The sequence below is a fragment of the Mauremys mutica genome, chromosome 10, assembly GCF_020497125.1.
Source record: "Mauremys mutica isolate MM-2020 ecotype Southern chromosome 10, ASM2049712v1, whole genome shotgun sequence".
Taxonomy (NCBI): Eukaryota; Metazoa; Chordata; order Testudines; family Geoemydidae; genus Mauremys; species Mauremys mutica.
Window position 1 is genome coordinate 29249250 of NC_059081.1, and position 27464 is coordinate 29276713.

Genomic DNA, 27464 nt, shown 5'->3' on the forward strand with positions numbered 1-27464 from the left:
ATGGACTCAGAAGAACCAGATTTCTTCATGATTCGCTGTATACATTATGCTAATCTCCCCTTTTCCCATTTATGCTAATCTCCCCATGCCCAGGGGCCCCGGCCAATTGGGGAGCCCCAGAAAAATGGGCACCCCCAACACCTCGCCCCTGCTCCCTGGCAGGAGCGCAGGGTGGGTGCGGGAAGCCACTTTGCCCTGACACCGCTTCCTGGCAGGAGTGCCAGGTGGGGAGAGCCCCTGTGCCCCAACCCCATTTCCCCAGCAGGAGTGCTGGGGGAGCGTGGGGGGGACTACAGGCAGAAGGGATGGGAAGGATCCCCTACTTGCTGTGGCCCAGGGCTCCACAAACCGCTAATCTGCCTTTGTGTGCAGGATTCAGTGGGGTGGGCAGAGCAGATACTTGTTATGGAAGGTGGTCAAATAAAATGGATTGGAAGGGGATTAGAGGAAAGTACTCCTTGAGAAAGCTGAGGAAGAGGGCTTGGGGGCTCCTAATGTCTAATACAGCAGGAAGTCAATGCCCTCTTCCTTTTCAGCCCTTTAACCCTTAGATGAGAAGAAGGCCGTGAGGAGCCAGCAGTGGGCAGGCAGGGGTCCCAGCAACAGAAGGGCAGGGACCAGGTTGGAAAAGGGAGAGGGCAGCACCCCCCAAACAGTTGGAAACAATTAAGGAAATAATGATGACCTGCATTGTATGAGTTTTTGCCAGGTACTCCCAGATATTTTAGGTGAATAAAGTTGTGGCCTAACTAAACCACATCCATTGTCTCCTGCCTTTCTTCTGACATAGCTGGACAATAAGTGATTTGCCAAAATAAACCCTATCAATTAATAAATATATGGGAGCAGGGGATTGACATATTTTCAAAGGCACAAAGCATATTAACTTTCAGTAGGAGCTGGGTGCAAAGCCAGTCTTTGAAAATCTCCTCCTTTAAAAGTATTCCCTAATTTAGTGTGTCACTTAAAATTAAATATTCAGATACCAACATCAAGATAATAAAATAATGCATTTTAAAAGTTCAAGAGTGAGAGTTAAGGTTCCTTATAATGTATTTCTAAGAATGGTCTTTTATAAGAAGGCACCCAGCACGTTATTCCAGACAGCATGCTTTCTTAACAGCCAAGCTTTGGGGGATATTAAATCAGCACAACAGTGACCTCACAAGCACCAAAAAGCTGGCCTATGCCCATCCAAATAACCACACTGCATGTTTAGAAGTACACTCAACCTGTGAAGTTCATACATAAAATAGAAATGCATAGAAATTCCAATTATTATATATATATATATATATAAAAACATTTTTATTTTTTAAAATTCTTAATTTAATGAATTTGAGCATCCAGGATTTAAAAGCAGCAAAGAATCCTGTGGCACCTTATAGACTAACAGACGTTTTGCAGCATGAGCTTTCGTGGGTGAATACCCACTTCTTCGGATGCAAGTGGTGGATTTAAAAGAAATTGAAGGAGGCGTATCAAACTAATGATATCACAAGTAATAAGTTTTTGCCCCCTAATAGAACATGAAAGGAAAAATTTGATATGAGGCATCATCACAACAATACAACAGTCACTGAAATTAGCCGACTGCAATAAGCCACCTCATGTCACCAGACTCCTTTTAGACCATCTAAAGATTAAAGGCTCTATTCCTGAATGGTTTCCCTGGCATTTACTCAGGGATTTTCATGTAGCTTCTACTATGGGCTACCTATCGCACCTCTTCCAACCTTAAGAACTAACAGGAATTTGGGATCTATCAACATGGATTTCTTGCTGTACTGTGGAATATTTGGCAAATAGCTTGTGAGTGTGCATGTAAAACGGAGACAGATAAAGTAGAAAGAGAGGGAGGAGGGAGGGAAAAGAATCAGCACATCCATTTAAAAGCAGATCTTTACAAATTCAAGGATACAAATTAAATTAACAAGTTTAACTTGTGTGGCTACTACTTACAGTGAGTGTGTAACAATTAGGGCTGTCAAGTGATTAAAAAAATGAATCATTATTAATCGCGCTGCTAATAACAGAATACCATTAATTTAAATATTTTGGATGTTTTTCTACATTTTCATATTGATTTCAATTACAACACAGAATACAAAGTGTACAGTGCTCACTTTATATTTATTTTTATTACAAATATTTGCACTGTAAAAACAAAAGAAATAGTATTTTGCAATTCACCTAATACAAGTACAATCCCTTTATTATAAAAGTTCAACTTACAAACAGGGCTGGCTCTAGGTTTTTTGCTGCCCCCGCAACTCCTCCCCTCCCCCCCCCGCCCCAAAAACCCAAAACCTCTGAGTGCGCAAGTGCCGGCCCTGGAATTGTGCCGCCCCAAACACGTGCTTGGTTTGCTGGTGCCTAGAGCCAGTCCTGCTTACAAATGTAGAATTATGTACAAAAAATTGCATTAAAAAATAAAACAGTGTAAAACTTTAGCGCCTACAAGTTCAGCCAATCGCTCAGACAAACAAGTTTGTTTGCATTTGCAGGAGATAATGCTGCCCACTTCTTGTTTACAATGTCACCCGAAAGTGAGACCAGACGTTCGCATGGCGCTGGCGTTGCAAGGTATTTACATGCCACATGCACTAAAGATTCATATGTCCCTTCATGTTTCAATCACCACTCCAGAGGACATGTGTCCATGTTGATGGGTTTTGCTCGATAACAATCCAAAGTAGTGTGGCTTGATGCATGGTCATTTTCACCATGAGAGTCCGATGCCACCAGCAGAAGGATGATTGTTCTTTTTTGGTGGTTCAGGTTCCATAGTTTCCGCATTGGAGTGTTGCTCTTTTAAGAGTTCTGAAAGCATATGAATGTGATTTTTTTTTAATCATGATTAATTTTTTTGAGTTAATTATGTGTTAACTGCAATTAATCAAAAGCCCTAGTAACAATTCATGCTGATGCTCATTTTACCTATAGCCTCTGCCACAAAATATTTGCGGGGCCTCGAAATTTCATTAGCAGTAACACTTGGAAGACTAACAAACCACCGAAAATGCACCAGACAAGGAGTTTCACCAGCCTATCCTGTACTGATCTCCCACAACATGAAGGATTTGTTTCCCATATTTTCCTTTATTACAATTATAACACTTTTCATGGCAAATCTTAAAAGCACTTAGATCCAGATCTTTAAAGGTATTTAGGTCTTGCTCTGCTCAGCCTTGCAGTACCTAACTGATTTAGGAGCGTACGTTTCATTTTCAAAAGTGACAGGCAATTATGAGACGACGTCTTTCAAAATCTGGGCCTTATAAACATTAATTAGGATGATTATGCCTTGCAGCACACCTATGAAGTAGGTAAGAGATGTATAGGAATAACTTCAAACCACCACTGAAATGCTGAAGCTATTAAACGGTACACAGAAGCACCAGTAGTTCAGGACAGGGGCTAAGCAAAAATGCCATGTCCAGTTGAAACAGCTGTATCACCAGTGCTATATTCACTACTAGTGACCCAAAATTAGATTTTAGGTCTCGTCCAAAAGATGGACATTATATATAGCCAGTTAAAGTGCAAGGTCTCTGGGGCTGGGATTCTGTCTAATTCTATGTTCGCTACAGCACTGTGTGGATGTTTAACACTATACAACCGCTTGTGAATTTAACAGGGAATAAAACCAATAGGATTTAATAAAAGCCTAACTTAATAAGGCTCTGTAGAAATTGCTCTAAAAATGTACTGAATTTAATAAAGAACAAGATCATTTCTGTTGATATTTGAGCCATCCTTTTGAAATCTACACCAGGAAAATAATGATCTATTAAATGCTGGATGGTCCAAGAAAGTCTTACAAAGGGTATCATTTTCTATTAAATTGTTTAGTGCTTTCCCAAAAGGAAAATGAACAGCAGCAGATGGAGGAGCGGGGGAACAACTTCCTGCTGGAGTGAGTTCTCCTTTTAAGATAAATTAAAATATTGATGAATATGGAATACTACTGCACTCTGCTCTCTTTACTGACAATCTCGCTCTTCAACACATTTTGTGCCATAACGCAAGGGGTGATACTTTTTGCATGTGTGCACCTAGGGGTCAGTTGTGAAGTCACAGCCAGCCTTTGGGGGCAGTGTAGCTGTGCATTGCCGAAATGAAGCTCTAACAGGCATTTTATTTCAGGCCAGCACGGTAGCACCAGTGCTGATGATAAGGCCTGGCATACTCTGATCCTGGTAGCAGCAGCAGTGATTATGGCATTGTGTAGAGTATAGACACTGTATGCCCCCTGATGGTATAAATAGCAGTGTAGAGAGCAAAGCACTGTTTAGGCAGAGTAAAGACACGCCAGAGCCTTAGGGTATCCTACACTGCTCTCTATGAGCCCAACCTGGGCCTCCCATGTCTACATTGCTATTTTCAGCAGTGTATTGTCCTCCAGCCTCCTTGCTGCTGGAGCCTTTCCTGACTCCTTCCCCCCAGCCAGAGCTGTCACTGTCGTGTGTAGCTACACACTGCAGCCAGAAGTGTAGACAAAGCTACAGAGGAATAATTTTGCTATTTCAGCAAAATGTCAGTAGGAGAGAAGCGCACTCTCCTATGACCATGACCAGCTCAAGGCCCTTTAAGGTGACTATGGGAAAGTCCTATAGAATTTAACAGAGAATTATGTTTTTCTATAGGTTTTTATTACTGGCCACATAGGATAATTATATCCTTTCTAGAAAAGTGGTTCAAAACAAACATATAGAAAGGATATTATTCTATAAGTTTTCAGCATTATTTTTATAGACTCCTATGGGATTCAGCCTACTGAATTCTAAAGGACTTTTCTATAAGAGTAGAGCAACTAGCAGCTCTAGCCCATCCACTCAGGTGTGTCCCAGGGCTGTAACTGTGCCCAGCACCACTTGGGGTGAAGAAGGGAGAGAAGGTTCCTTCTCTCTTTGTGCATCTGTGAAGGAAGTAGGAACAATGAAGCTAGGGTCTATTTTGAGAAGATTTTCCTGCTTCTCTTAGGAAATTGCAGGAAGCACCTCATATTCCATTGTGACTCTTGGTACCAATAGCCCCAAGTATGGGTAGGCTAAACCATTTAAGTGGGTACCGACAGTACCGTAGTATCAGCATGAGCAGACTGTTTCCAGGCACTACATCTATGTGACAAATTAAACTTGTTCCCAATCCTGTGCCTTTCCAGAGGCTCTTTTTCTTTGTTGATGAATACTGTATTTGGTGTTTTAGTAGGCTTCTCACTATGGTTACATGACAGCCTCTGGTGGCCAGATTTACAATCCTTATTCAAACGGATCCTCTGTCAACCCCTCATATCTGCAGGTGACTACTATATCTAAAGGTTCTGCAGGCTACCAAATGTGAAAAAACATAGAAAAAGAGACTATGCTGACATAAGGGGCTCAGGTGATAGGTAGAATAGAAAGGGGCCTGGTGAGCAGGCCATCTAGCTAAATATTGATGAATAAAGCCCATATTTGATGAAGCTACCTGGTGAAGTTTTGAAAATTGCCAAAACAGAGGTACCTGGCTTCCTTCAAAACCTATAGAGAGGCATCTCCAAAAGACCTCTGTAACAGGAGCTATGGAAGACTGTTCTTAGGTAGCATGAGTCGAGGGTTTGCATATTGATGCACCTACACACTTTTAACCTGCTATAGCCCGTAGATTATTCCTTCTACTACTCCCTGCAGATTCCTTGTATAAGCAGGGATAATCTTTGCTTGGTGGAAGTCTTTGGAGGGTCTGGTTAAAATAAGAATACAGGAGCCCAAACCGTGATTCAGCAAAGTACTCAGCAAATCCTTAGTTTTAAGCATGTGCTACCGTGCTTTATTGTATAGGGGTGGGATAACTCACATGCCCTAAAATTGAGCAACATGATTAAGTGTTTTGGGGAATTGGAGCCTTGGTAACATTCTTGGTGCAGTGTTTGCCTCTGTCCATTTTGAGAGCTATTATGATAATTTCTCAATTGTGGATTGTTAGATGTATGTACATTTTAACGTTGCTCTGCAAAGGTTTAAATGCTTCATCAGCGAAACTGTTAAGAGAAAAGACTTTTGATAGTGGTTTCCAACAATAGCTACATCTTAAACATTTCCGGGCAAATGGTAACATGCTACAATGAGTTAATGAAACATATTCAATGTCATTAAGATATCAGTGTAATCAGACAGTGTGCTTCACTGGAATGATGCTGCAACCTGCATATTTTAAAAGCATATGCTGTGAGGTGAAAACTACCATTTTGTTTTTAACAGCTCATTTGTCATCATTTCAACACTCAGGAAAAAAATATGTTTTTAATCTTTTCTATATTTAATACCAGCTGGAACTATTACAAGTGAGCAGGTAATTTGCTACCCACACAACTCTAGACTTAACAAAACATTTACTACCATGTGAAAGAAAGAGCATTTTATTTGCAGACCAGATAGCAAACATCAATATGAGATATCTGGCATCTAGTCCAAATGGACACGAGGAATGATGCACAGTAATGCAAAAACATCATTCACATATTTCCAAGTAGATCGGTGCTACTCTGCTTGAACTCTATCCTCATGATGCCCTCTCTAGGCAATCTTAGTGCCAGCAATTGAATTCTGACTGTTGCAGACCCCATTCTTTTGCCTACTAACTTAGTCTTAGCCTAAGTCACTTGGCTGGGGACTGTTTAATTCTTAACTGTGGATTTCCTAGACTCCTGTTATAAAATGGTACAATTACTGCAGGTCATGAACATCAAATGCCACTAACACTTCCAGCTGTGACTATGCAATAGCCTCCCAACAGAAGTACTGCAACATGGTAATAATAATATCCCAGCTGTAGCCACAATCATTGAAATCACTGACAGTGTCAATAATGTATAAAACCCCATGACAGCTCAACTGTACTTGCCAAAAGGCATTCATCAATTTCATTGCCTTTTATCTACCATTTAGAATAGACTGGTTTTATTGTTGGAGTTTTAAAATAAATGTGTAGGGTAAATAGGCCCTGGCTGAATTGCTCCATATCTAGTAAAAGGCACTATATAAAGTTTTACCTTAATACTTCAAATGTGCTCAAGAATCACTATGGATAAGAAGAAAGAAAGTGTATCAGCAAGACGTTGGATTCGTGTGATTGAACACTGTGGGTTTGAAGCTTTCAATGATGAAACAACTTCTTGTGGTTTATGTTCCTACTGGTAATGCTGGTGAGGGAGGAGGAGAGCACGGGTGACATTCTTACCATCCAGTTGGATTTTATCCGTCAGCTGATTGGCAGAATGAGAAGAAAAGGTTGGGAAAAGCAGAGAATTAATCAGTGAGATTTTGTAGAATAGGGGTCCTTGGTAAATATAGAGGACCAAATTAATATCTGATGTGCCTCCATTACCTGGTATGGAGTCACCTGGGGGATTAATTAGAATCAAGATAGGAAAATGGCTCTAGGCAGGGGTGGCTCTATGTATTTTGCCGCCCCAAGCATGGAAGTCAGGCGGCTTTCGGCGGTGTGCCTGCGGGAAGTCACTGGTCCCGTGCCTTCGGCGGGCAGAATTACCGCGGGACCCATGGACCTCCCGCCAAAGGCAGCCTGACTGCCGCCCTCAGGGTCACCGGCAGGCCGCCCCATGCCCCTAGCCTCCCCAGGCACCCACTTGGTGCACCAGTGCCTGGAGCCGCCCCTAGCTCTAGGACCTCATAGAAAGCAGTATGGTAGCTGCAAAGAGAAAAAGCCCTGCTCCCAGCAAAGAGAAGGCAGGAGAAACTGTAGAAGACAGACAAATACAGAAACAGCACACATAAATCAAAGAGTATCACAATACAGAGGAGATTCATATGAGATTTTATTCATTTGAAGTATTAAAAAGCATAATGTCAACTTAATTAGGAAAAAAATGTTTACACTTGGATTTCTCAAACTATCCCTTTGAGGGGAAAAAATTAAAATTATATGATTTTATATAAATATCTGCATTCTTTTTTAGAAGTTCTAAAGGTTTCACAGAAGTATTGGGAAATGATTTTTTTGTGTTCTGCTCAAGAACAGCAAGCTCTCAGAGGGAGCAGGAGCATCACATGAAGAGCTAGGAAATCAATACCACTATTTCATCTTGCAGTTTCCTTATCAGCCCCTATATAAATAAGAGGGATTATTACTTAGGCCCTGATCCTGCAATGATGTATCCTCTTGCTTAACTTTATTGACATGAGCAGTTCTATTTCAGGAAAAGTTTTAAATGTGGCCAATCTTTCCCCCTCTATCTCCACAAACACATTCATTGTCAGCAATTAAAACAGTTTGCAGGGAACATTTCCAAACCATTTTTCTGCCTTGATGTAATATTTTGTGTAAAAAAACCTTAAGTCCTATTCTAACAAGCTCTACAACTATAGTTTATTATTATCTCATGGGGTTTTAAACACAGTACTTCTTGGTGTTCTTATTCTAAGAAATTGTGAAACAAATCCTCAAAAAAGTGTTTTATTGTTCTATGAATGTATCACTCAACTATGATTAGTAAGAGTGAGAAAAGAAAAACTTTTGTGTATTGTCACTGAATGCTGCTTCACAGATTTTTTGTTGTTGTTGATCTCAATTAAAAGGCACTATATACTGGTGATACACGTTATATTTCCCATGTTAAGTTGTATGTATATACATATGGAATAAATAATTAAATACAGTACAGAGTGTAATGTAGTATACAGTACCACATACTATTCATGTATATACAAATGGGGGAGGAGGGGGAGATGATTAATATATTTGCACAGTATGTCCTAATATTTTAACCTTCCATTTAACAGCAGAAATCTGCAAAACAGATCTTCATTTAATAATGAGTGAAATTATGTCAATTAACAAACATTTCTGAATAATAAAGCACAATCTGTCCAAAAATTATGATTATAGGTCTATTGCTTTTAATTATTTATATTCTAATATATACATTATTTAGATAGAGTGCAGAATTCATAAACATGTTATTGATGTGCCCATATCTGAAGTCAACAGAAATTTTGCCTAAGTAATGAATGGAGAATGTAAGTGTCTGGGAACCTTCTATTATTTTAACTTTTTAAGTATAAGCCAAAGATGATGAACAGGATCTTCCTCAGATGAAAAGGCTGAGAAGTGGCTGCAGACTGTTTTATATGGCCACATGCCATAATATCCATAAACATTGCTTGATTAAATCCTCAAGTAAAGATACATTCTATGGTGCTTAAAACAGATGCTTAAAAGTGGCAACTTTCATCAAACACCTTAAATAAATCTTCTTTTATTCTTCCTTTCTTTTTTGACCTGAATCTTGCTGCCAGTGCACATGAAAGAAATTACAAAAGCTTCTCAGTCACTGCTACTCTGGTTCCTTTTGCACTACAGCATTTGTCATTGCCAAAACAGCAGAGTTTAATTAAGTGTTGTGAGCAGCCTAGTGAGAAACACACTTTAAATTAAACCTCTGTACATGCAGCTATTGGTTCTTTACCTCCTGAACAATCAGCGGGGTGTTCGGCATAAATTCCGTCTCTCAAGGGAAAGGCAGCTCTATGCACCTCTAGCAATTCATAAACGATCCTGCTTTCCCAGAACCATATCTTATTAAAGCACATTTAATTATTTCTTAGTTTTAAACACCAGTAGATGAAGGCAATAATTAATGTGCCTACCACTAAACATTTTATTTACTCTTGATATATTAATGGTATTATCAAGAAAATACGCTACAGTTTCAGGTTTAACAAAATTACATGGCAAATTATCTTTTGATGCATCAAGCAACCGTTAATATAATGGAATAAATTATTTTAACACCTCAGTAGTAATGAATGGGTACAAATATGTAAGCATTTTAATTTTCAAAATGTTTTTGCAATTACACATTTCAGAGGACACTTAAATCAATGATGCAAGAGTTAAGAAATTTAAAGATGGTAACAAAAGAACTTAAAAAGGGTGACTTGTGGGTTTCTCACAGGAGAGAGATATTTTAATTTACCTGATTTTTGCAGGAGAAAGTACCTAACTGCATAATTATCATGTTAAAATCTAATTGTTTAGCACCAGGTGGAAAATATTTCAGAGTTTAGTTATTTTTAGGCTGTTATCTTGTCAATTAAATTTTGCTCATATGTATTTGTCTGATTATATGATATGATATGTCACATATACATGCAGTATAGCCATGAATATATGCAATATACACTGATATTGTCAGATTGATATAAGTTGATTTATATGGTTTTGGTACATCCTATCTGCATCTTTAATACGAACAAAAGGCAAGAAGAGCACATGTCCTATAACCATATTCAACAGAGTAAAAGAAACCATGTCAGATACAGCTGATTGAAATTTTGCAACACAAAAATATTTTTTGTAAAAAAAAAAAAGCCTTTTTTTAAACAAAATTTTTGAGATTTTCCATTTTTCACATTTTCTTTGATATTTTTATTGAGCTTTTCACCAACAATTTTATGAAAATCATTTTTAAATGCATGATACAACAATTTTGTTTGCCAAAAAACTATATTTTCTCACTGAAACCTCATTTTTTGATACAGAAATTATTTTGGAAATGATTGCAATAAAAGTTTAAGTAAAAACTTTGTTAAAATATATAACAAAAAACTGAAATTGCCATTTTTGGTGAAAATTTTTAACATTATTTAACCATCTCTATTAACACATACTTTAGGCCTTAAATTTAAGTTTTGGGCTGAGGGAAAGGTTGACAGAATCAAGTATTAAAACTTTTTTCTTTTCTCGTTTTCTTATTATTTCACTAAAATCAACATTTTGTTGGGACTTAAGCATTCGTCTTTGGTCATTACAACGCTAACATTACAGCTTTGTGTTATTGCACAAGAACCAGCAAGGAAAAGACGCTCCCAATACCATGGCAATGAATGTGATATAAAATGATAATTAGGTAGATGAGACAAAAACACAGACAGAAAGAAACCTTCATGGTATTGAGAACTCTCAGCTCCCATTGCTGCCACTGGAAGTGGAGGCAACTCAGCACCTGGCCAGATCAACCCCAAAGCTCTGTGCCTTGCCAGTTATAAACTATTTAAACAGATGTGCTGAACAGTTATGCAACTAATTGGATTACTGTAGAAACAAATTGGCTTTACACCCAAGAAGCTGTACCCACAAGAGACACATGATTAACAGAAATTAGAATGGTGTTGAAGGACCTGATCCAATCCCATGAAGTCAAGGGAGACTCCAATCAGGCCTGAAATGAATAGTTTTTAGTTTCTTTGTAGTCTCAAGCAAATGCATATGGTTCAGTGTAGTTCATCTCCCTCCATACAATACACAGAGAAGCAAACTGAAATACTTGGCTCACAGTGGACCTGATCTAAAGCCCACTAAATTCAGCAGGAATTTTTCCATTGAGTTCATTACACTTTGGATCAGGCCCACATTAATGTGTTTAGGTGCAACTCTGTAGCTCAACAGCAGGGCAAAACTTGTGTTTTGTTGCACTAGCCAACCTATAGTTAATTTCCAATAGTATTCACAGAAGGATTCCAACCAATCTGGCTTGGGTTCTGGCTCCCTGAGAACCTGATCTTCCCCCATGGAACCACTCAGCATTTGCTGTTAGCTGGCCACTAACAGGGCCTAGCTTTAAAATTCAGGGGCTGGAAGCTGGCCATTGTCAGAGAAATTAAATTAAATTCATAGTCAAACCTTACTCTTGAATTTGCTGTCCCCAACAGTGACCAAGTTTGAAGCTATAGCATGCTGCAAGAACCATACTTTTCCTCAGGCATTTGCCTGATGTGAGGTTCAGTTTGTTGGGGAACAATGTGCTTTTCAATAAGAGGCAAAAATAAAACATACTAGTTTTTGCAGCTACCCCAATGTATTTAAAGTTAAAAAAAATTCTGAGTAAATAATAAAATCCCTTAACTAACAGAAGGCAATGTTAATAGGCAGACAGACCTGACTCAAATACGCACAAACACTTTGGTTTAAGTTTGTCAGGAGAAAATAAAGAGCAGAAGCAAATTCATCTTCGAAATGTTGGACTACTTCAGCTGTCTTTCTGAAGCAGAGTGCTTATTTTGAAATGAAGTGCTTTCCTCAAAAATTGTAAGTACTTGAAAATTAAAGGATTTGCTTTTTTGTGTAAATGAGGGTTGCCGGGTGAGTTTCTTTCATCAAGTTTTCTTACACACACTGTACCTAATATCTATAACCCTGGTAATACTGCTTAAACAGGCTCTTTGAGCACTTCAATTATCTCCAAAGTGAACATTATTTTCCAAAACACATATGCTTAAGCAAAACGACTAGGACTAAAAGACAAAGCATTTGAAGTGGTCTTTTAGGCCCTGATCCTTCAAAGACTTATACCCTTGCTTAACTTTATACAATGTGAGTAGCCTCACTGACTTCAATAGAACTGTAAATCTTTAAAAAATCAGCCCCTTTATCACTATTTCACTTCTCAGGATGTTCACTGCACTAGACTCATTGCCTTCCACAGTGCTGTGTGCTGCCTCATACACACACAGTAAGTGTGTTCTGCTCCCTTCTGGATGTATAATATCAGGCCTGCTGAAGTGAACATTGGTTTTTTAATTATGATGTCTTCTAGTGGCCAGAGGCCTGAGAAAAGGACATAAATGTTACTAACTACTTGCACATAAGGAAGATCCTTCTTTACTAAATGGGTAGAGGTCTTGTTTTTCTGGAGGCAAAGACTATTAGTACTATCTCTCATTTATGTATGTGTCTAGCTGATGATTGTAGCCTCTGTGGTCATGGATCGTTAACAGATCATAGAGGTTTTTGGATCTTTTCTCTGCACTCAGCTTGGCTGTTAACAGAAAAATGGCAAGCCTGGAAGGTATTTTCTCTTTACCCATGTATCATTTAAGAGGCCTCTCTCTGAGTGAGAATACTGACTGAGCATTGGTGAGCCTATGCCGTGTTTCTGGTCATGACAGATGTGAGACCTTGCAAACATGAAAACTTTAAAGACTATTTTATTGAGATGTGCCAATTTTTTAATTTTTTTCTTAGAGTGTTCACAATGCCAGGGCTCATTGTAAATAGGGTTTGCTGATTATTACCCACAGGGAATCCTTCTGCAGAATGCAGAGATCTCAATGGATGCCCTAAGCATCTCTATTCCTTCCCTCTCCTCCCATTAATTTTTCTGACTTCCTAATATGGCCATTGGTTGGAAGTGACTCTACATAATCCCATAAACTGATGGAATTTGAAAGTCTCAGGATGTAATCGAAAGGAATAGCATTTTTATCTCTGGGTGCTGAGAACCTGCAGAACAGCCTTTGAACTAATCAACCACCAAAATCTTATTCTGAGGGGTCACTTATGCTTGTGGTGATTGGGAGAAAGGACACTGTCAGGTTTGGATACACTACTCAAACTGCAGTTTATTCCTGAATTTGTCTTTTTTCCAACTGAGGATGAAAGGATATGGCATAACCACTCCTCCCATTGCTCCTCATTTGAACACTAGATGATGGGGAATCTTAGGCATTAAAAAAACCACTAGTATCTACCTGATCTAGATTCAAACTGGTGACCCAAATAGTAAAGTAATAGGATATAGACCCTATTCCCCAGAATCATCCAGTTACTTCCTCCCACTCATAATCTTCTATTCATTAAAAAAGTCTGGTAAACCACTTAAAAAAACACAACCATAGTAGTTTCCTGTGATTTCAAATCAGTATTTGATATCTCTGCAGAAGTAATAGGACAATTTTATTTGAGAGACCTGGAGTTAAGTAGCGATCGCTTGATACACAGGCCTTTAGGACAATGCAACTTTATTTGAGGTATGGTATATTCAGCACGTAGAGGCCATTGAGAGGGAGGAAGACCTGTTAAAGCTGCTTTTATTGATGGGGACTAAAGGGTATCTGGTGTCTAGAAGTGAGCTCATTTGAAAGCAAAGGAGGACTCCTTGCTGACTCTGGAGCTCAGTCTGAAAGAAAGCTTTCTCTTGTATCAGCAGAGAGAGTTATAGTTCACGCAAAATGCCATATTAAAAGCAAAGGAGTATTTTTTTGGGCCTCTTGGGAATCACTCTTAAAAATAATGTAAATTCACTGAAGTTTCCTTAATTAAGAATAAAATCTCCTCTATATTATAGGTTTCAGAGTGTAGCCGTGTTAGTCTGTATCAGCAAAAACAACGAGGAGTCCTTGTGGCACCTTAGAGACTAACAAATTTATTTGGGCATAAGCTTTCGTGGGCTAGAACCCACTTCATCAGATGCATGAAGTGAAAAATACAGGAGCAGGTATAAATAAATGAAAGGATGTGGGTTGCTTTACCAAGTGTGAGGTCAGTCTAACGAGATATATCAATTAATAGCAGGATACCAAGGGAGGAAAAATAACTTTTGAAGTAGTAAGAGAGTGCCCATTACAGACAGTTGACAAGAACGTGTGAGCAACAGTAGAGAGAAATTAGTTTTGGGGAAATTAATTTTAGGTTTTCTAATGACCCAAACACTCCCAATCTTTATTCAGGCCTAATCTGATGGTATCCAGTTTGCAAATTAATTCCAGCTCTGCAGCTTCACACTGGAGTCTGTTTTTGAAGTTTTTTTGTTGAAGAATTGCCACTTTTAGGTCTGTTATTGAGCGACCAGAGAGGTTGAAGTGTTCTCCTACTGGTTTTTGAAAGTTATGATTCTTGATGTCAGATTTGTGTTCATTTATTCTTTTGCCTAGAGACTTTCTGGTTTGGCCAGAGGGGCATTGCTGGCACATGATGGCATATGTCACATTGGTAGATGTGCAGATGAATGAGCCCTTGATGGTGTGGTTGATGTGGTTAGGTCCTATGATGGTGTCCCTTGAATAGATATGTGGACAGAGTTGGCACCGGGGTTTGTAAAGGGTTTGGTTCCTGGGTTGGTGTTTTTGTTGTGTGGTGTGTAGTTGCTGGTGAGTATTTGCTTCAGGTTGGGGGGCTATCTGTAGGCGAGGACTGACCTGTCTTCCAAGGTCTGTGAGAGTGAGGGATTGTCCCTTCAGGATATTTCTCCCTACTGTTACTCACAGCTTCTGATGAAGTGGGTTCTAGCCCACGAAAGCTTATGCCCAAATAAATTTGTTACTCTGTAAGGTGCAACAAGGACTCTTCGTTGTTTTCCTCTATATTATAGATTCAATAGGGCCCAGATGAGTATTTTGCCTGATTGTTAGATGTCTGGCAGTGGATTTCTATATTATGTTTCAGTAAGAAATTTAATTTTAATATAGTTTTTAAGTTGAATATAATTAATAGAAGTGGAGAACATAAAAGTGATATTTTGATTTTTGTGAGTTTTCATATAGTGGTTATTTATATAGCTGTGTTACTGCTAACCACATTGTTTAGACACATATTTCTCTATTTTATCTTATTATGTCTCTCAAGTGTTTCAAAGAGTAAAGTAGAGGCTTTAATTAAAGTCAGACCTATTGATTCTTTTATTATTTTTTAGTTTTCTCACCCTTTTATTTCCATTATCAAAGAAACTTAAGTGTGGGGGTTTATGGATGAAGGATATAAACAGGGCTGAATGTAGCTTCTTTATTAATCTGAAAAAGCTCAAAAATATCAAATTTATAAAACCTTCATTGGGTTTCAAAGCAGCTATAGGATTTCACTCTTGCAAGTTCGCATATATGTAGCCAGCGTACAAGTAGGACTTCACATGCAACCAGCTCTGTTAACTCAGTCTCACAACAACAAAAACAAATGCTGAATGTTGTGTTCTTATTTAGGAAAGCCAGGTATTCCACACAACAAACAAATCTAAAAATTGACTTGGCCCTGCATCTAGGGCATCTGCTACAGTGCTGCCTTAAACTCTGTTTTTAAGCCATGCAAACCTCAGGTAGGCGCACGGAACTGAAGGGCTCACATTGGAACCAGGAAACAAATGACTCAAAGGAACCTTTACAAAGGTATGCAGCTGGTTTCTGGGCAAAAGCTATTTATCTGAAGAAGTTTGCCTCACCTGGGACCAGGAAGGGTGGAAAACCAACACCAAAATCCCAGATATTCATTTTAGTCCCCAAGCTGCCCACATTCCATACGTATTTGGGGCCCCTTAACTTCTATTGTTGAAAATTACTTCAGAAATGCAGAATCATTAAATTAAGTTCATGTAAGAGTTATTTACACTAAATCAATGACTCACACAGCATTTTAAGTTTCCTGCATGAATAATTTTTCTATGTCCCTCCTTTTGGGTATTGTCACACATTGTATCAGTCATGGATCAGGATCCCATTGTGCTAGGCGCTGTCCAAACACAACAAAAAGACAATATCCACCCCAAAGAGTTTACAGTCTAAGCCTATGTTTACACTACAAATTATGTTGGCATCACTTATGTCGCATGGGGGGGGGAGTGAATAAACGACCCACTTGAGTGACATCAATTACATCGACATAAGCGCTGGTGTGGACAGTACTATGCTGGTGGGAGATCTTCTCCCACCAACGTAGCTACTGCCATTCGCAGAGGTAGTTTTATTGTGCCGACGAGAGAGCGCTCTGCTGTTGGCATAGAGCATCTTCACCAGACACGCTGCAGTGGGATGGATATAGACAGCAGCATGCCAGTAGTTTTGGCAGACTCAGTGGTTATATCACAAACCCCACTGTTTTCCTCCGGCTCTGTGGAGAGGAAGATAAAAGAGTATCATGCCCAGTACCACAATTTTGAACTTTTGAGTGTGTACAAACTTGAGTTTCCTGAGATCCTTCACTGAGTGGAACACCTCATCTGTCTTGTTCAAAAATAGCTTCTCTCAGGGTACGTCTACACTACGGGACTATTCCGAATTTGCATAAACCGGTTTTGTAAAACAGATTGTATAAAATCGAGTGCGCGCGGCCACACTAAACACATTAAATCGGTGGTGTGCGTCCACGGTCCGAGGCTAGCATCGACTTCTGGAGCGTTGCACTGTGGGTAGCTATTCCGTAGCTATCCCATAGTTCCCGCAGCCTCCCCCGCCCCTTGGAATTTCCGGGTTGAGATCCCAGTGCCTGATGGGGCAAAAATCATTGTCGCGGGTGGTTCTGGGTAAATGTTGTCAGTCACTCCTTCCTCTGGGAAAGCAACGGCAGACAAGCATTTCGCGGCTTTTTTCCCTGGATTGCCCTGGCAGATGCCATAGCATGGCAATCATGGAGCCTGTTTTGCCTTTTGTCACTGTCACCGTATGTGTACTAGATGCTGCTGACAGAGGCGATTCAGCAGCGCTACACAGCAGCATGCTTTTGCTTTTGCATGACAGCAGAGATGGTTACCAGCCATACTCTACCATCTACCAATCCATAAATTGGTAAAAAGATGATCATGGTTACCAGTCCTTTTGCACTGCACCATCTGTTGCTGTCATAAGTGCCCCTGGCTGCTCTTAGCCAGGGGCGCAAAAGCCAAAATTGGGAATGACTCCCTGAGTCAATCCCTCCTTTTTGGTATCTAAAAATAGAATCAGTCCTGTCTAGAATTTGGGCAAGTGTACTAGAGAACTACTGTATCATAGAACCAGAGAGCACAGCTGCTCTGTGTCAGATCCAGCAGAAATTATGAGCTGTATGCTATTCACAGGGGGTGCTCCTGCAACAACCCCACCTGTTGATTCCGTTCTTCCCCCAGCCTTCCTGGGCTACCGTAGCATTGTCCCCCCACTTGTGTGATGAAGTAATAAAGAATGCAGGAATAAGACACAGTGACTTGTTAGTGAGAAATGAGAGGAAGGCAGCCTCCAGCTGCTATGATAGTCCAGACAGGACATTAAGAAGGTGGAGGAGAGGAGCCCAGCATCGCGCTGCTAGTCCAGGGGCAATTGAATCTTTTCTTTACACATGAAGGGTGGGGGCTGATGGAGCTCAGCCCCCTGTTGCTATGATGAGGACGGTTACCAGCCATACTGCACCATCTACCAGGAAAAATTAGGGCCAGGCGCCCTTGATCGACCTAACGGATGCTAGTCGGCATGGTTACCAGTCCTTTTGCACTGCCCCATGTGCCAATAGGCTGATGATGACGATGGGTATCAGTCATATTGTACCATCAGCCACCCATGGCGGGGGGGGAGCAAGGATGTTGGTTTTGAGTGCTGCAGCATCGCGTCTATCTGCAGCATTCAGTAAAGATAGGGTGACATGTAAAAGAGTCAAGAGAGGATTGTTTTCCCTTTCACTTCGGGGGGGGGGGGCGTAAATTGCTGAGCTATGCCCTGACCCACCGCGGACACTGTTTTTGACCCTAGAAGCATTTGGAGCTCAGCCAAGAATGCAAATGCTTTTTGGATACTGCAGGAACTGTGGGATAGCTTGAGTCCTCCAGTCCATGAGCGTCCATTTGATTCTTTGGCTTTCCGTTACGCTTGTCACGCAGCGGTGCGCTGAGTTCCTGCTATGGCGTCTGTCTGGAGATTTTTTAAAAATGATTTTGAATTTCGTCTTCTGTAACGGAGCGCTGATAGAACAGATTTGCCTGCCCTTACAGCAATCACATCCGCATGGTCCATGCTGGAGCTCTCTCTTCATTTTGATTTTTAACTGCCTCGCCACACGTGCTGATCGGAGCTCCACGCTGGGCAAACAGGAAATATTCAAAAGTTCGTGGGGCTTTTCCTGTCTACCTGGCCACTGCATCCGAGTTCAGATTGCTGTCCAGAGCGGTCAGTGGTGCACTGTGGGATACCACCCGGAGGCCAATACCGTCGATCTGTGGCCACACTAACCCTAATCCGATATGGTAATACCGATACTAGCGCTACTCCTCTCGTTAGGGAGGAGTACAGAAACCGGTTTAAAGAGCCCTTTATATCGATATAAAGGGCCTCTTAGCCCTGGTCTACACTAAGGTCGGGGGTCGAACTAGGGTACGCGAATTCAGCTACGTGAATAACGTAGCTGAATTCGAACTACCCTATTTCGACTTACTTACCCGTCCAGACGCCGCGGAAGCGAACTCCGCGGCTCCAAGGTCGACTCCGGCAACTCCTCCTGCCGCGGTGGAGTACCGGAGTTCGAACTATCGCGTCTAGATCAGACGCGATAGTTCGAACTCCGAGCAGTCGAACTCGCCGCGTCGACCCAGCAGGTAAGTGTAAACGTGGCCTTAGTGTGGACGGGTGTGGCGTTAAATCAGTTTTACGCTCCTTAAACCAGTTTAAACACGTAGTGTAGACCAGGCCTCAGTTGAAAGGTGGGTCCTCAACCTTGTTTTGGAGCTCTTTAGGTATGCCAGAGGATTGTAACCAGGATCCACAGCGCATGATTACAGCCATGACTGTGGTTCTGGCTGCTGTGTCCATGACATCCAAAGACACTTGGAGGGCTGTTTTAGCTATGAGTTGACCCTCGTTTACAATGGCCTGGAATAGTGATTGTTTCTCCTTGGGGAGCTCCGCTGTGAATGAGCTGAATTTCCTATGAATATCATAATCGTATTTGGCCAACAAGGCCAAATACTTGGTGACTCAGAATTGTAATGTTGTCAAGGAGTAAATCTTTCATCTGAAGAGATCAAGCCTCTTGTTGTTTTTTTGTCTTGTGGGGTTTATTGAAACTCTAGTTTGTCACATTGGTTAGCAGCGTCAACCACCAAGGAGTTGGGAGGCAGGTGCAAGAAGAGGAAGTCCACCCCTTTGAGGAGGACTTAATACTTTCTATCTGCACTTTTGCATGTTGGCGGAATTGAGGCCGATATCTGCCAGACTCTTTCTGCTGGTTCTAAGATCGCATCATTGATGGGCAGGGGGATTTTGGAAGTAGATGCAGGTTTTAAGATTTGTACCAGCTTGTGTTGGTTTGTCTGCACTTCAACGAGATGTCCTGGCTTTGAGTAACCCACTTAAACAGCTTCTGGAAATGTTTGAAGTAATCTGCCGAGGTAGGCGACGGTGCATGCTTGCTTTATCTGGGGAGAAGGAAGAATTGTGAGCAGGAGATGTCACTTCCTAATCAATGGCTGTTTCTGTGTCATCGCCAACATCCTGAGCTTGCGGTGTGGGAGATGGGGGATTAGACCTCTGCTCTGTGCAGGGCCGCCCAGAGGGGGGGCAAAGGGGGCAATTTGCCCCGGGCCCCGGGCTCCGCAGGGGCCCCCAAGAGAACAGCGGAGGCTCCCGCCTCCGCCCCTCTCCTGGAGCCTCAGCGCATCAAGCGCCGAGTCTCCGGCGGAGACCCTGAGCCCCGCCCCGCTCAGAGCCGCGTGGTGAGGGGGCGGGGCTGGGAGCTCCGGGCTGAGCTCTGCTCCCTCTGCTGGGCCCGGAGCTCCCAGCCCCGCTCCCTCCCCACACAGCTCTGAGCAGGACGGAGCTCAGGCGCCACCGGAGACACGCTGCGGCTGTTCCGGCGAGGCACTGAGGCTCCGGGTGAGGAGGGAGCCGGGGGTAAGAGGCCGGAGCCGGGGGGAAGCGGGACCCGCCGCCGAAGCGCAGCCTGGTCTTCGGCGGCGGGTACCGGTCTTCGGCGGCGGTGCCCCGAAGACCCGCGGCGGGGACCCCCCCCGCCGAATTACCGCCGAAGACCGGGCTACACTTCAGCGGCGGGTCCGGAATCCTCTGGGCGCCCCTGGAATCCTCTGGGCGGCTCTGGCTCTGTGAGCCATGAGTGGCCTGGTGTGGGGGCCCCGGTCAGTTGCCCAGGGTTCCCAACTTGCCCATTGCCTTGGGAAGGCCATCGGTGGATACATCCATGGTGGGCCGTACCACAGTTGAGCCAGCTGGTTATAAGGGTATTTAGGACCCATCTGGCTCCAGGGTGGTTGTCAGTCTTAAGGTGATGAGAGGTGCAACGAGAAAGTGTATGGTTCCTGCACATCGTCATCTCTGGACGAGTGTACCATGCCATGAGAAGTATGGTGATTGCCTCTAATACTTATAGGAGAGGCCTCAATACCAAGTAGTGGGGCCTGGGGTGCTGATGAAAGAGCCAAGTCTCTCTGTTGCAGTAGATTCTGTGGAAGTTCTGATGTTGGTGTCAATGGGGGTGCTCTTGTCAGTACCAATGTCGGTGCCATCCGATGTGGTGTTGATTTAGTCGGTGCGGTTGATGCCAACTTGGTTTTCTCAGCCGGTGCCAACTGCAATGTCCATGCTGGGGTGGAGGCATGGTGCCTGAGGAGACACTCGGTACCGGGTCTCTTATGGGTGAATTCGGTGCCATGGAGGAGGCATTTTGTCGTCTGTGCCTTGACTCCATCTCCTTCGCTCGGAACTCGGCAGAGCCAGAAGTGCCCAGAGCATCGTAGATGCTCGCCCAAGCATGTGTCGGCATCAGGAGTAGCGACCTGGCAGGAGACTGCCTATGTTTCTGCGGTGTTCTCTGTGGAGATGTCTGCGCCCTCTTCCTTGGTCTTCTAGAAGAAGGCATGTCTCCTGTCCCTGCAGGGGGGATGCCCGGAGAGGAGGTCCATTGGTTTGACTCTGGTTGGAGAGATTTCTCCATCAGTATCATTTTCAAGTGGAGATCTCAGTCACGCCGGGCTCTTGCTTTCAGATTATTGCAGCGAGCGCATTTTTGTGGGTTATGCATCTTCCAAGACATCAGACACACACAGAGTGTCTGTCCGAAACAGGCATTGCTTCACGGCAAGAGCCGCATCGCTTAATGCCTGGAGAGCCAGGCATCTCTGATGGTTAACTGACCCCAGTGCAGGAAGGGTAAACTGGGAAAGTAAACTTTTTTTTTTAACTAAAACTATCATCAACTAACACTAACTATAACTTTTAATAGACTAACTATTTAAACTGCTATTTTTAAAGGTATGGTGAGAGTGACGAGCACTGCCCCTGAGCTCCATCTTCAGCCACATCCCTTCTCAACTGGAAGGCTTGGGTCGTGTGTGTGCTAGATGCAGCACCAATGGCACCACGAGACACCTACTGCGCATGCACGATCCACATGGACACTGCTACTATAAATCTCCAATCGACGGCACCAGGACTCACCAACACCTGAAGTGGAGCACCCACAGGGACAGCACTCAAAGAAGAATCAGTGGTTATATCACAAACCCCACTGTCTTCCTCCACCTCAGTGGAGGGGCAGGTAAAAGAGAAAAATCCAGGAAACCAATTAATAGGAAATCCTGATGAATTTCAACTCACAGAATTTCCTGTCCCCTCTATGGGTTATTCCCATGTAGAGGAGAATGGGGCCCTTATGTCACATGATTTTATGTTGAAAATATATCAAGTATTATAGGATCATAAGTACTAATGTGGTTGTATAAGGCATTGCTATAGTACATTTACTTTGTGGATCAGGACTGAAACTGCAGCCTCCTTCACAATGAAAAGTTGTGTAAGAAGCATTTTTTAAATAAAAAAATAATTCCAAATATGATAATTTTTCCCCAGCATCTTTTTACCAAACACTCCTGCCCATAAGACTGACTCCAAATAGGAGGGTGATTGAGGAACTCTGAGCATTAAACAAAACTGGATACATTTTTAAAAGCAAACTTTATACTTTCTGACACAAAGCACTTGGTAAGCTCAACCTTTAAAGCATTAACACATCAGCTTTGAACAGTCCCTAGCTTCAGCTGGGTTTGGAGTTGAATCCAGAGTGTGCTTCTGAACTCAGGTCTCCGGCTGGTAGCACAGCATGCTACCACTTTGAGAAAGTGTTGGCTTAGAAAAGCACCCTAACTCAACTTAGAGCTTTGAAATCAACTGTTTTTTAAACGTTTTCTGTGGCAGACAGGTAACTCCTAGTGTAATTTCTATATTATTCAGAATGGTAGCATGTAGTTCAACAAATGTTATCTAAAAAGAACAGATAACATCTTTCTAGAATAGCTTTAATGTTTTCCTGATAAATTTCTGGGGAACAGCTGCGAGATAAACATTTTTGAATTTTTCACAGAAGACAAAATAAAAAATAAAATAAAGCAGACACAGAAAGTAAAAAATAGTGAATTTATTGAAAACACATATTACTTTGTTCACACTGCAAATTAATATCTGATCCATAAAAACTGAAATTTGTACTGAGTAGTTTGAGACCTCTTATAAACAAGAAATAATCTTGCATGTTTTTTAGATTAGAATATCACAGAATTTTACTAAGAAAAAATAAAAATAGAAAATTAAGTATCCAGTTTTGCCACTGAATAGAACATATACCTATCAATTTCATTTAGTTTATTCACAAAGTAAGGTGCCACTCAAAGAGAGTAACAGTGGAAAAAATCTGACCCTAAGTTAGTACAATAAACACCCACAATTATTTACTGATCTAATAATTATGTGATAGCCTCTCTAATTTTTGGCCAAATCCTGGCCCAACTGAAATCAATGGGAGTCCTGACTTTAGTGGGACAAAGATTTGGACATTTGATGGCAATGTCACTGAGAACAAACAGTAAGGAGTTCCTGGAAGTAGAGGCCTAGTTCTGCAAACTCATGTGATTAAAAGTTACTGAAGTGAGCTTCTTTCAGACAGCATATTCTAGGTTTTCAAAAAGGATACAGAATCATAGCAATGTAGGGCGGCTGGAAGGGACCTTGAGAAGTCATGTCCTGCCCCTGAACTGAGGCAGGACAAAGTAAACCTAGACCACCCTGACAGGTGTTTGTCTAACCTGTTTTTACAAACCTCTAATGATGGGGATTCCACAATCTCCCTTGGAATTTTTTCCAGAACTTAACTGCCTTTATAGTTAGAAAGTTTTTCCTAATATCTAACTTAAATCTCCCTTGTTGCAGGATGCTGTTACTTCTTATCTACTTTCAGTGGACATGGAGAAGAATTGACCACAGTCCTCTTTATAACAGCCTTTAATATAGTTGAAGACTATTATCAGGTCCCCCTTCAGTCTTTTTTTCGCTATCCTAAACATGGCCTTTTTTTAACCTTTCCTCATAGATCAGGTTTTCTAAACCTTTTATCATTTTTGTTGCTCTCCTCTGGACTCTCTCCAGGTTGTCCACATCTTTCCTAAAGTGTGGTGCCCATAACTGAACTCAGTACACCAACTGAAGTCTCACCAGTGCCAAGAACAGCAGGACAATTACCTCCTACATCTTACATATGACACTCCTGTTAATACACCCCAAAATGATATTAACTTTTTTTCACAACTCCATCATATTGTTGACTTGTGTTCAATTTGTGATCCATTATAACTCCCAGATCCTTTTCAACCCCACCACCACCTAGCAACTTAGTCCCCATTTTGTAGTTGTGCATTTGATTTCTCCTTCCTAAGTGACGTACTTTGCACTTATTTGTATTGAATTGTAATACCAATTTTTAAAAAATGCTCCAGAGGCAATCATGGCATTTACAGACTAACTACAGTACACAACTAGGCACATTAGTTGAAATTATAGTAAAGAGCAGAATTAGCAAACACATAGATTAACATGATTTGTTAGGGAAGAGTCAACATGGATTTTGTAAAGGGAAATCATGTCTCACTAATCTATTAGTATTCTTTGAAGGCAGTCAAAAAACATGTGGACAAGGGTGATCAAGTGGATATGGTATACTTGGAATTTCCTAAAGCCTTTGACAAGGTCCTTTACCAAAGGCTCTTAAGCAAACTAAGCAGTCATGAGATAAGAAGAACGGTCCTCTCACGGATCAGTAACTAGTTAAAAGACAGGAAACAAAGAGTAGGAATTAATGGTCAGTTTTCAGAATAAAGAGAGGTAAGTAGTGGGGTCCCCCAGGGATCTGTACTCAGACTCTGTGCTGTTCTACCTAAATGATCACTGAGGTTGCAAAGTTTGTAAAGAATACAAAATTACTCAAGAAAGTCAAAACCAAAGATGACTTTGAAGAGTTACAAAGGGATCTCACAAAACTGTGTGACCAGGCAACAAAATGGCAGATCAAATTCAGTGTTGACAAATGCAAAGTAACATACACCGGAAAACATAATCCCAACGATATATATAAAATGGAGTCTAAAATGGCTGATATCGCTCAAGAAAGCGATCTTGGAGTCATTGTGGTTAGTTCTCTGAAAACATTTGCTCAATGTGCAGTGGCAGTCAAAAAGCTAACAGAATATTAGGAACCATTAGGAGAGGGACAGATAAGACAGTAAATATTGTTATTTAGGATCCTAAATCTCACTGGCTCTCAATCTGGCCCTTTGTGAATACAAACAGTAGATTTACCTTGTAACTTCAAAATGGCATTTTCTTGCTTTAGTTGTTTTTGTTGTTGTTGTTATCAGGGTCGGCTCCAGGGTTTTTGCCACCCCAAGCAGCAAAAAAAAAAAAAAAAAAAGCCGTGATCATGATCTGCAGCTCTACTGCCGCCGCTTTAGTCTTCGGTGGCAATTCGGGGGCTGGTCCTTCACTCCGAGAGGGAGTGAGGGACCGCCGCCGAATTGCCGCCTAAGACCTGGATGTGCCACCCCTCACTGTTGGCCGCCCCAAGCAGCTGCTTGCTGGGCTGGTGCCTGGAGCCGGCCCTGGTTGTTATTAATAAGCACTAATTATCTGTTAAAGAAGATTTAGTGTAGAGCTGATCCGCAAATATACGTTTTCTTCCTGAGAAAAAACTGGTTTTGAATTTTTTAATATTTTTTTCAAAAACCAAAAAAGAAAATGAAAAACTAGAATGTTTTGGTTTTCAGCTGAAATTTTTCAGTTTTTCAACAAAAACCTCAAAAAATTAGTTGAAAACAGAGATTTTCAATGAAATTTTCACTGCAACCAAAAAAAATCTTTTCTTGTCAAAAAATCTTTGCTGGAAAATTTTTGAGCAGTCCTATTTAGTGCTAGCAAAAGATGAACTATCCCCAGTATTGTTTCTAGTATGCTCCCAAACTGCTTTCCAAACAAAAATAACGCTTGCCTTGTAAAGTTCACATTCTTGAAAAGAGAAAATACAGAGTGAGGTGGAGAGCAGGGGAGAAGAGAACAACAAACAAGATGGCCAAGTGACCATTGGCCACATCCCAATAATGCAAAGAGATATGGCATAATAAGATTTTGGATAAAGATATCTAGAGACAAGGCTAATAAACATATCAGTCTATCTCTGTATATTAAGGCACACAAACCCCACCATGCCATTACAGTAGTTCATACATTTCATGGTTCAGATAGATCTTTAGAATGGATTTGAATGAGGAGAGGGAAGGTAGCTTTGTAGATCAGCTCAGGAAGGGCATTCCATGTGTAGGGAGCAGCACTCAAGAACTCTTGGAGAAGTTTGGTGAAGCAGAAAAACAGTGAATCCAGGCAGGCAACATTGATATAGCAAGATGGTAGGTGACACAAAGTGACAGAAAAAGACACCAGTGCACGGTGGATGATAAACAGGGAGGGGTAGAACTATGCAGGTCTTTGAAGCTTGAACTTGATACAGTGGAGGAGTAGATGGTGGAAGGATTAAAAAAAGGAGGTAGGTTCATCAGAACAAGGAACAGGGACCTTAATGATAATTTTGTATGGTCTGAAGTAAGACAATGTGGACATCAGGGAGGCCCAGAGGAGAAAGTTGCAGTACTGAAGATATGAAATAATAAGGACCAGAGTAAGAGTTTTAGTTGGAGAGACACATAGAAAAGGTTATATCTTAATGAGGAGACAGGATTTGGATACGGTTCGGTGCACGGTAAAGGTAAAGGGAAAAGTTGAACATGCTTTCCAGGTTATATGCTTGATTGACAAGGAGGATACTGTGATTTTGTCAACAGGGACAGAGAATGGGGAGATGCACCACTGGGTGAAAGGAGGCAATTCAGGTGTGGACAGGTAGATCTGAGAGTCATCAACAAGGATAGGGTAGATGAAACAATGGGCAGATGCAGTCATCCAAAGACAGTATCATAAAAACCCAGAAAGGGCACAAGTTAAGAGATGATGATCGAAAGTGTGAGAATCACCAGAAGGATCAAGGAGATTGAGGCTAGGGCAGAGACCATGAGATTTGGCCAAGAATAGGTCAATAGAGAAAGAGACATTTTAAGAGACAACAGTGAGTAATAGATGGATTCTATCCAGGATGGAGTTTGGGGGGTGGTCGGAGGAGGAAGGGAGGTCAGGAAACATTCCACTAGTATTGCTGGAGGATGCTACACAGAAGCTTCTATGGTTAAACATTTTTAAATCAACATGTCCAGATAACTTGCATCCAAGAGTTCTGAAAGAGCTTGCTGGACCTTTAATGTTGATTTTCAATAAGTCTTGGAGCACAGAGGAGGTTCCAGAAGACTGGAAGAAAGCTAATGTGCCAATTTTTAGAAATTATAAACGGGATGACCAAGGTAATTATAGGCCTGTCAGCTTGACAGTGATCCCAGACAAGATAATGGGCAGGCAGATACAGGACTTAATTAATAAAGAATTAGAGGAGGGCAATGTAATTAATGCAAATCAACATGGGTTTATGGAAAACAGACCCTGTCAAACAAACTTGATTTTTTAAAAAATATTTACACATTTGATTGATAAAGGTAATAGCATTGATGTATTAGACTTCTG